This window comes from Mytilus edulis, chromosome 1 (assembly GCF_963676685.1).
Source record: "Mytilus edulis chromosome 1, xbMytEdul2.2, whole genome shotgun sequence".
NCBI lineage: Eukaryota > Metazoa > Mollusca > Bivalvia > Mytilida > Mytilidae > Mytilus > Mytilus edulis.
In genome coordinates, this window is record NC_092344.1 from 80,416,332 (window position 1) to 80,428,502 (window position 12,171).

General features: G+C 34.5%; 1 protein-coding gene across 1 annotated transcript in view; it reads right to left on the minus strand.

Annotated features, from left to right (window-relative positions):
* Nucleotides 1–12,171, minus strand: part of LOC139491306 (dehydrogenase/reductase SDR family member 11-like) — a 39,857-nt gene that overhangs the window by 5,780 nt on the left and 21,906 nt on the right. The window lies entirely within an intron of this gene.

Sequence of the window (12,171 nt, forward strand, 5' to 3'; positions counted from 1 at the left end):
AGAGCGATGATAAATGTAAAATCGTTAAAACAGGAGTAGAATCACAAAAGCCATGATTCGGATCATGACTTTCCAATATGAACTGGGATGACAAAGGGTTACAAGTAGCAATAACCAATCATTGTATAGTATTAAGTGAGTTCATAAGGTAGAAGGTGTTACAATTACATGTGAGACTAACTATAGAGATCACTGGTAAAGAGGGATCTGTGAGATCCATTTGACTTGACAATGTTGAGATGGAACCAGATACACAAGAAATTATAAACCAAATAGTTAATATTTACAAAGAGTGTACTTCAAATTTGAAAGAGTTTAAAATTCCATGCATGTGTTTTTTTCGAATTACTCAGGTTTATAAGATATTTTATAGTCTGCGTTATGTAGCATTCAGCAGCTCGATGCTGCATCATATTTAGTTTTGTGACGCATTAATTCATAGAGCCTATCAAAATCGAAATTTATCATGAAGGTAGAGAAGCTATTCTTTCTAGTAATGTCACATGTGCTATTAGCATGTAACTTAGATATTCATCAAAAGCAGGCACTAAGTACAGTACAATGAGTGCAGTATAAAAGCCAATAACAAACTAGTAAAAAATCTAAGATAATGTGTGTCATTCTTGCCTCGCTTGTGTCTTTATCAAATTGTCTAATTTTAATAAAAATTTAGTACATTATGTTTTTTGTTGGAAACTTGACACTTATTTTTCATTTACAGATTGTTTTCAAGAAGAAAGAAATATTTGGATATTATTGATTTTAAGAAAGGTAGTTCATATGTTAACTCAGAATCCGTGCTCTTCCATTACATTAAGGCAGCAACCATTTGATTTTCTGGGGGGGGGGGGCTATGCATTTTTTTGGAAAAAAAAAGTTTGTTTCCAGTTTTGGGAGAAAAAAATAATTTGTTTCTGATCCTGAGGAAAAAAATGTTTGTTTCACCCTCAGCTGCCACTTTATGTAATGCTAAAATTGAAAGAAAACAATTGTTTTCAACTTCTCGCCAAAAAAATAGATTGTATTTCGCTGGAGGCGAAAAAAAAAGTTTGTCCAGAAAAAAAAATCATAGCCCCCCCCCCCCCCCCCCCCCCCCCCAGAAAATCAAATGGTAGCTGCCTAAGAATTGAAAATGTAAGATACTAAAAAAATTGTATTGTACAGCTGATAAAGTTGAGGATGAGCGTCATTTTTCAATCCAATGCTCACTTCATTTATAATAATTTCAGGGAGGAACTCTTTCACCATATTTCTAGCACATGTAAGAACTTTAAAAAGTTAGATATAAATATGATAAATTTTTGATGTCAAGATAACTTTACTATTATGGGGGGGGGGGGGGGGAATGACAATACAATGATTTCTGAAATTTGGTTTCAAGGTTTATAAAAGTCAGTTATACTGTGTGATGCTTTTTCAAATTCACAACTCAAAAACTTCCTGTTTACCGAAATGTTTGGGCGGGGGTATCATCAATGGCTTGTACCATCAATGTCTGTTCTTGATTATATGATCTTTAAAGATTCTTGAATTTGGAAAATGAAATATTCTTTTCTGTTATATTCTATATACAGATTTCGAATTGAGTATATAGAAAGTATTCGAACTACCTTAGCCTTATGTTATATATACGGAGTTATTTCTTAAAATATGTTATTACATATCTAAACGTAATAATACAGACAGAAAAATTTTATTTTACCCTGATACCCTGGTACTTAACTTGATAAGTGACAGACTTATGGGTTGTCGAAGTATTGGGCTGTCGGAGCAATGCCTTGTTGGACTATTGGGTTGTCGGACTAATGGGTTGTCGGACCAATGACAGTGTATATAAAGTGCGAATCCAGCTAGTTCATTTTTACTGTTATATGCGGGTATGTCTATTGTAGAATAAAGGATCATGGGAAAACTGTATTTGTTTACGTTTTGAAAATATCAAGTTAAAGGATTTTAAGTTAAGTTTTAACATATTTTCATTGTGATATGTCTTTATAATATACAAACATAGCATTAAACTTCAAATAAGTGTTATAAAAGCATCATAATATAGCATATCGATTATTGAAAGCGATCCATTTTAACTATAGATGCGATGAATTATCACTGTTAGTGCAGTCATTATTAATGTAGAATTTTCAAAGATGCGAGGAATTTTTATTGTAGAATTATGTGATAAATGCACTTGCAACAAATGAAAAAAAACTTAGTTGATGACTTTAGGATTTATGATACATGTATTTTCCAATTGAAATACAAACTCCTCATTCATTCTTCATCAAATATATAGCTTTTCAAACTTGTAACAAAAGCGATTCTCAAAATGTCATATTGTATTCTTCAGATTACGTTTCTCCTTGATTTTAACTTATATAGTGAATCACTGGAGCGTGAAAGCAGCGGGCCCTCTTAAGCAGTCAGTGGGCCCCTACTTATGAAAAATTCTAGATCCGCGAATGGATACTACCACAGAGGTAAAACCATGCACATTTGGGTTATTGTACACGAAATGCATGCTTCAATTCATTTTTGTTGATTTTAGACCCTTTGGAACTCTATGTGGGCTATTTCAGCAACTAGGCAAAAAATCCCCAAACTTGATACATGGTCAGATTCAGCACGTCAACGAATTCCAAATATCTATATTAAAGGACTTTTGTCTATAAATTTGGACCCCACAAAATTGAAAAAGGGACAAAAAATATGAAAAAATGCATGCATCGGATACTTTTGTTATTGAAGGCATGACTGTAACAATAGGATGAATATACAAAAATATCTTTTTCTGGGGTCTCATTGGGGGGGTTCTGATCCCGGATCCCGCTTACTGTTTTGGCAGATTCCCGTATTCCGCTTATTGTTTTGTCAGATTCCCGTATCCCGCTTATACTATGCAGTTCTAATTTTTAGCTCACCTGGCCCGAAGGGCCAAGTGAGCTTTTCCCATCACTTTGCGTCCGGCGTCCGTCGTCCGTCGTCGTCCGTCGTCGTTAACTTTTACAAAAATCTTCTCCTCTGAAACTACTGGGCCAAATTAAACCAAACGTGGCCACAATCATCATTGGGGTATCTAGTTTAAAAAATGTGTGGCGTGACCCGTCCAACCAACCAAGATGGCTGCCATGGCTAAAAATAGAACATAGGGGTAAAATGCAGTTTTTGGCTTATAACTCAAAAACCAAAGCATTTAGAGCAAATCTGACATGGGGTAAAATTGTTTATCAGGTCAAGATCTATCTGCCCTGAAATTTTCAGATGAATCGGACAACCTGTTGTTGGGTTGCTGCCCCTGAACTGATAATTTTAAGGTAATTTTGCTGGTTTTGGTTATTATCTTGAATATTATTATAGATAGAGATAAACTGTAAACAGCAATAATGTTCAGCAAAGTAAGATTTACAAATAAGTCAACGCGACCGAAATGGTCAGTTGACCCCTTTAGGAGTTATTGCCCTTTTTAGTCCATTTTTAACCATTTTTCGTAAATCTTAGTTATCTTTTACAAAAATTTTCTCCTCTGAAACTACTGGGACAAATTAATCCAAACTTGGCCACAATCATCATTGGGGTATCTAGTTATAAAAATGTGTGGCTTGACCCGGCCAACCAACCAAGATGGCCGCCATGGCTACAAATAGAACATAGGGGTAAAATGCAGTTTTTGGCTTATAACTCAAAAATCAAAGCATTTAGAGCAAATCTGACATGGAGGTAAAATTGTTTATCAGGTCAAGATCTATCTGCCCTGAAATTTTCAGATGAATCGGACATTCCGTTGTTGGGTTAATGCCCCTGAATTGGTAATTTTAAGGAAATTTTGCTGTTTTTGGTTATTATCTTGAATATTATTATAGATAGAGATAAACTGTAAACAGCAATAATGTTCAGCAAAGTAAGTTCTACAAATAAGTCAACTTGACCAAAATGGTCAGTTGACCACTTTAGGAGTTATTGCCCTTTATAATCAATTTTTAACCATTTTTCGTAAATCTTAGTAATCTTTTAGAAAAATCTTCTCCTCTGAAACTACTGGGCCAAATTTAACCAAACTTAGCCATAATTGGGGTATCTAGTTAAAAAAATGTGTCCGGTAACTCGGCCAACAAACCAAGATGGCCGCCATGGCTAAAAATAGAACATGGGGGTAAAATGCAGTTTTTGGCTTATAACTCAAAAACCAAAGCATTAAGAGCAAATCTGACAGGAAGTAAAATTGTTGATCAGGTCACGATCTATCTGCCCTGGAATTTTCAGATGAATCGGATAATCGGTTGTTAGGTTGCTGCCCCTGAATTGGTAATTTTGAGGAAATTTTGCTGTTTTTTTGTTATCTTGAATATTATTATAGATAGAGATAAACTGTAAACAGCAATAATGTACAGCAAAGTAAGAACTAAAAATAAGTCACTATGACCAAAATAGTCAATTGACCCCCTAAGGAGTTATTGCCCTTCATAGTCAATTTTTAACAATTTTCTTTAAATTTGAAGATTTTCAATAACATTTTCCACAGAAAGTACTGTTATAGATAGAGATAATTGTAAGCAGCAAGAATGTTTAGTAAAGTAAGATCTACAAACACATCACCATCACCAAAACACAATTTTGTCATGAATCCATCTGTGTCCATTGTTTAATATTCACATAGACCAAGGTGAGCGACACAGGCTCTTTAGAGCCTCTAGTTTGTAATTATCCGTGTCCCGCTAGATTTCATTTCCCGTTTTTCTCTACACAATCATTTGACTTTCACCTGTCACGCTTGCAAAAAATCGGCAATCCGGCGTGACGCTTATACCCCAAGGCCGTAACTACCCTTGAGGCAAGTGAGGCAATTGCCTCACTGAAATTTCGACACTGATTATTTTTTTTTATACATATATACAAATAAAATAGTCTTTTGTTGTTCTGTCTCAACCTTAATTTCTATAACTTGTCATCATTCCTTTAAACTATTCATCCTGGATATAACTCAGCATCTCAACGGGTGATGTTTCTCAATTACATTAACCTAGTAACGATAATCATCATGGATCTCTGGTTAAAAACAGGCTCTTGCAGAAAAAGGAAAAGCGACACTGAAGGTAAAGAAGGAATAATTCTAGTAAACTAATTTGTTTGTGAACGTAGTCTGCGTATTGCATATAACTTCATTAGAACAATCCAAAAACGATAAATAGACTGACAAATCAAGTAGTGGGCATCGCAAGGGGGCAGTCCTGTCTGTGTATTCATTTCTCCGTTTCATCAACTTTAATCTTTCTCTTTACAGATAAATAAAATATAAATAATATGAAACATGCATGGATTAGTTTTTCATGATCTATGTTTCTTTAACCTTAAAAATTGAAAGAACATCCCATATTCCAATTTGACATTATTGAGGAATGGTATAGAACCTTTATCACAGGATTTTGTCTTTACTTATTCGGGACTACGGAATTTCATTTCTTTATATTCGGGGTTTCGGAATCAGACACCCCCAACCCCTAACCCCTAAATTTATAGATTCTGGAACTAAAATACCACCGACTATTTCCAGAAATAATTTGAAATTACGGACCTACATGTAAACGTCAAAACTCCATTTTAATTCCCCTGTACCCATATCATATACACTTACTCTATAGATAGATCATATACATGTATCTTATCTCATTCTATCTCTAGTTTGTTTACTCTTTGTCAGCATACAAGCGAGTTTAATATTTTGTAACTGAGACTGTATGATGATGCTAGCCTTTATAGGAAAGCTTAATTCCCTTTTGCAAACAAAACTGTTACTACCGATGCTGCTACCGTATTGTTGATGGAGAAGGAATTGGAAGAAGACATTGATCATTGTGTTGATGATAATGTGCTACCTTTAGAAACACAGACTGCCCTGAAACGACTGAAATCTAGGAAAAGAGCATACATGAGTGGCGAGAGGTTGTGCGGTCTTGCCATGCTCCATGTTCATCGCGATAAGGATATCAGCAGACCAAAGTTATGATTCTAAAACAATTTGACTGAACCCACCATAGAAATAATTGGCAAACTCTACTGAATCGATGTTTGTTCTATGTTCTGGCGGCAGATTTAAATTGATATTTGGATGATTATCTTACATACAAATTCAAATAAAGTTGTTAAAAATTTGGTATTAGTAAAAGTCTTTAAATATGAACAATTTATATAAAAACTGTCCAAATTCAAAACATTATCAAACTCTCTAAAAATGCCTAGAACGCAGGATTTTGCATCATTCATTTCATACCCTCCAAAAAAATTTAACGCCTCGCTTCGCTCGGCTCAATTATTTTGCCTCACTAAAATAAGATGCCTAGTTACGGCCTTGTACCCAAATGCGACCCACTATTTTACTCTATTTTGACTCATATAAAGCCCATTATAAATATATTAAAAAAGTAGCGTAGATTTTTTCATCCCTTTTTATCCCGTCTCGTTTCGTTTTTGAGCCATATAGATGTCGTATGTGACAATGAGACAACTCTCCATCCGAGTCACAATTTATAAAAGTAGACCATTATACGTCAAAATACGGTCTTCAACATGGAGTCTTGGCTCACACCGAACAGCAAGTTATAAAGGGCTCCAGTGTAAAACCTTTTAAACGGGAAAACAAAGGTGCAATCTATATCAAGATGTACGTAATTAGTGGTGAAGTGTCATGGAAATGGATAAAAAAAATAAGGATAAAGATCTCTATACGCTTTATCAGAAACTAAATGGAATACATTTGAAATAAATGTTATTTCTATTGAATTTAGTAGAGTGTTTTAAAACCAAACTTTTATCCGTAAGTTAAATTTTATCAAATCTTTCTCTTACTTTATCTATTATTTGAGCAAGTCGGCTAAATTAAGGCTTTACAGCTAATTTTCTAATGCATGTAAAGCAAAACTTTGGTTGGCTTGCTTGCTTTGTTTGTATAATTGTTTATACAAACTTTGTAAATAAGATTGACATTTTTAAACAATATGAATAGGCATAGTTTAACCTGTATTTTTAATATTTGAATTAAATTGGGTGTTATCATAATGATTATCCAATAAAAAAGCAAGCAAATCAACTAAAGTCTTGCTCTACATGCTTAAAGAAATGAGCTGTAATCGATAAAAAAAATAATAATTATACAGTGAAAATGCACCGCATATACAATACTAATGATTCGCTCCACAGTTAAAATGAAAGAATAGTATCATTATTCGACAGTAAACATGACTAGCATTACGAAATCATCATAGTGGAATTTAGTTAAATATGAAGAAACTGAATGACAAAACATATTCTACGTTATACAACTTTAATAATTGTATTAAAATGAATATTGTTTTCTGCAACAACATCTCACCTGTTAGTTATAAAGCACCTGCACGATCTGTTCGTGAAATGTCCTAAAAATTCACCTATTTTGGTATATATTTCACAGTTGGATGGCTTTAGGCGCGATAAATCCCGCTCGCATCTCTTACTTTGTTTATTAGTATTGTAACGGATTTCGGCCTCGTTGTTCAACAGTTTGAGTCCCCTCCCCCTTTTCACTTTTTATCAGATTAAATCTCTGTTTAACCGTATTGGATACTTATAAATTTTTGAATATGTTTCTTTTTATCAGAATAAGTTATATTAGATATTTATTATGAACAGTAACTTGAGCAAAGATAAAAATAACGTCAAGTCCTCCCTGAAACTGAGTCGCCTTTCTATTTATTTTTGTACAGTGTAAATACAGAATTTCCTTATACTGGACCTACCTTTATATATTTGTTGATGATTGTATTATGTTGTTTTAATCTCTATATATATTTATATTGAGTGAATTAGTTAACCTGGTCAAGTTTCTAGAGACTCAGAGTCTCTCTTTTTCCTTGTAATGTCCGCCATGTTTACTTGAGTCGCTTTACCGTAAACCGTCAAAGTGCACTGTCGTGAACGGCAATATTACGTTGAAATAGAGTCTTTCGAGTCGCTTTTGACGTCAATATGAAGTCTTTTAAGTCTTTTTGTTGTATATATACTGCACTACCAGCGAGCGCGTTAGTCGTGATCGGACTACCGTGGCAAAAGGTTGCTTACAATCACAAGCCTAATAATAAATCCTTTCTGCACTGTAACTTACAATTTGAGTCTTGCACTTTAAAAGGTTAGGAAATATTTTGTCAGAGTTTTACTTTATGTAAAACATAGCTTTATAAATTTATATTATAAGGGACTCTAGAGATTAGAGATCATTAGACGTACAAAAAGTTATATACTGAAAAGTACAGAAAAGTCAGAAAATATAAAATATTCCATATTTTATACAGAGACTCACCGACGCAGTCTCGAGTCTTAAGGTCGCTTTTAATAAGACGTCAATAGAGTTTTTCTTCAGAGAAAGTAACAGTTAAAGTTATTCTTGTATTATTTACTCGATATACCAACAGTATAGAAACTGCAATTATTAACGATTCTTTACATATATATTACGAATTCAAATATTCACAAAAAGTACAGTAAAACCCGGAGTCGCAACTTATACATTTGAGAAGTCGGCATCACTTATATAATTATAGAGATTTCTATAATTACTTGTTAATAAGATTGTTTATTTAATACATGTGTATATAGAACTTGACCAGAGTACTCACTAGCTTGCATACTATTTAAGTGTTATTTATTGTGTTGATCTAATGTAAAAAGATATACAATATTGAAATTGTTTGAATGACATATATATATATAACTGATCATAGTAACACTTCATTAAATCATTAACTTGAAACGAATTATTTATTTCTGTCTTCTGAAACAACGCATCTTTAAATATACCTATTGGATTACAGGGTTGAGTTAACCCAAGGGAGCAGTCATTTGAAACAGTATTTATTGTGGAGAATTAGTTTGTCTGGCTAATTGTCTAGTTTTGTCAGTGGGTCAGAGTTTCACTTCAGGGTAACGAAAACGCTATAGCAACACCGAGCGAAAACGTTACATTTGGTGGCCAATGTGGGGAGTCCCAAATTCTAAGGGGCTCTCCGAACTAAGCTGAAGTGAAATTCATATAAATATTTAAATAAATATAATTAATTCCGTTTAATAAATAAATATGTCAAAAACAAATATCAGACAACCCAGTTTTGTTGTTATTGAAGAAGAGGAAAATAGTGCAAGTCCGTTTGGGGTTCGATCACGGCTCCCCGCAATGTCCGTGAACCTGGACTCAGATATGAACAGGAGTCTTATTGATTTGACACCATCAGGGGAGGTTCAAATGCGGGTAAATAGGGAAAAGCATGATGAATTCACTAGTCCACGAGCTCAAGCGGGAGCTACTGAAAAGTCTATGCAGACTTCAACAGAAAATATAGATGTACCTAAACTTAAACAAGAGTTAAATGAAATAAGGGAGAGGGAAAGCATGTTAATGGGTTTATTGGAGAGTCATTCAGGCGACGAGTGTCGCAAATCACGGGAATCCTATGGAGGGGGAGATAGTTTTTGTAATAAGGTTTTCCCTGGTCTCCTAAATGACAGGAGGCGGCAACAGGCAGATCTCCGCGGTCTAAGTAGTGACCAGTGCTATGGGCCCAGCACTAACTCTCTATGGCAGGCACCTCACAACATAACTAATGAGGGGTGCAGTACTGTCCGAGTGGACAGAAACGGGTGTGTAGACACCATGACTCCTCCTGTAAGAAGGGCTACTAATGCAGTAGCAGGGAATGGAAATTATAGTGAGAACTCCTATCCAACTTTTAATATAAATGATAACACAGTCAATAATTGTGTACCTCAAATAAATGAACCTTCAGTTCATTTCAAAAATAAGAAAACAATTACGTTTGACGGAACAGGTAGTTGGCAAGACTTTTTAGTTCAATTTGAACTAATATCTACTGTGAATAAGTGGGATAACGGCATGAAAGCTTATGAACTTGCAACTAGTTTACGTGGAGTTGCACAAGGAATAGTGACCGATATTGAGCCTGCTAAAAGGTTAAATTATGACTATCTTGTATCTGCTTTGACATCTCGTTTTGAGCCTGCAAATCAAGTAAATATGTACAAAGTACAAATGAATTCTATTTATAGAAAGCCTGGTCAAACTTTGCCAGAAATGGCACAAGAAATTCGTAGGGTAACTAGACAAGCTTACCCGACTGCACCTATTGAAATAAGGGATCAACTAGCCAAAGACTGTTTTGTTCGTGCAATAAATGATCCAAAAATACAATTATCAATATTTCAAAGAGAACCAAAAACAATTGATGATTGTGTAAGGTTTGGTCTTGAATATGAAGCTTTCACTGTTGATCAAAAGAGATTAAATAATGCCAAACCGGCAACACGCATGTTGTCCGAAAATGATGATTCTGCCGAATATGATGTAGTTACTCGCTTGGCAAAGATAAGTGAACAAATGGAGAAATTGACAAATAAAGAAAGTCAAAACTTTAGTAGGATGACGTGTTTTTATTGTGGGAATAAGGGTCACATTAAGAAAGAATGCAGAAAATTTGAATGGGACAAAAGACACAATTGTGTCAAAAGTAACGTTCCAAATTATAATAATCAAAATTCACAGTCTAACAGTACAAATAACAGTTTTCAAAGACAGGGAAACTGGTAAATGCTGGGGATAAGGACCGTTCACCAGCAGTTGAAGAAAGGGACTCGAGGTCCATTAGTTTAATTAAGTCAAATAAACAAGACAGTTTGTTTGTTAAATGTTTTATTGTTGATGTTGTTGTTAATTGTTTAATTGATACAGGGTCCACAATTTGTGTAATACACCCTAGAAAGTTTGAAAAACTTTCAAATGAGTTTAAACCGGAAATTCAAAGAAATAACCAGCGGCTTTGTTTGGCCGATGGTAGTTTTGTAAATACAATGGGTCATGTAGATTTACCTATTACAATAGGAAATTATACCATTATTCAAAAATTTACTGTTGCAGAGATTGATGTGCCAGCAGTAATTGGTTACGATTTTTTACATAAAAATAACTGTACCATAGACATGGGCAAAGGGGTACTATTATTGAAGGACTCAAAAATAGATTGTATAAAAGAGAGTCAAATGAGTTCAACTTTTAAAATAAAACTTAGTGACAAACTTATTATTCCACCAAATACAGAAGTTATCATATCAGGAATTGTTGAAGGTGATTCAAGTAGTATAATGAATGCTATAGTTGAACCATTACCATCAAAACATACTGAGACTTTACTAGTTGCTAAAGCACTAGTGGACCCTAGTTGTGGTCAAGTACCTATACGAATGGTTAACTTAAGTAAATATGAACAAATAATGCAGCCTTTCACACATGTTGCCACATGTGAACTTATTGACACAGGTTCAGTCTCAAATGAACCAAGGTCAGAAAAACTCAGGCGGTTGAGTTCATCATCATGTGACGAAGTAAATGAATTACCGAGTCTTTTGCAAGATTTGAAATTAAGGAGTATTGAACTTTTGAGTGAGGGTCAAATTGATCAGTTAGAGTCTCTTTTAAAAAGAAACAATCAAACATTTTCTAAAAATAAAGATGATTTAGGAAGGGCTACTGCCATTAAACATAAAATTGACACTGGTAATGCCAAACCAGTAAAGCAACCCCCTAGGCGTTTACCTCTAACAAAAAGGGATGAAGTCGATAAAGAAATTCAACGTCTTTTGGACGGTAAAATAATTGAGCCTTCAAAAAGTCCCTGGGCATCTTGTATAGTGCCTGTGACTAAGAAAGATGGCTCCACGAGAATTTGTATAGATTTTAGACCCATAAATAGCCTTACAATTAAGGACTCGTATCCTTTATGCCGCATAGACGACTCTCTGGATGCTCTGAGAGGTTCTAAATGGCTGAGTGTACTTGATCTTTCAAGTGGATATTGGCAAGTTGAGATGGACGAAAATGATAAGGAGAAAACAGCTTTTACCAGCACAAAAGGGCTATTTCATTTTAACGTAATGCCTATGGGTCTTTGTAATGGGGTTGCCACTTTTCAACGCCTAATGGAGTATACTTTGGCTGGCCTTAATTGGCAGACATGTCTCATTTATATTGATGACATAATAGTGTTTTCAGATTCATTTGAATCTCATTTATCCAGACTAAGTGATGTATTAGATAGAATAGCACTACAAGGACTAAAAGTCTCACCTAAAAAATGTAGTTTGTTT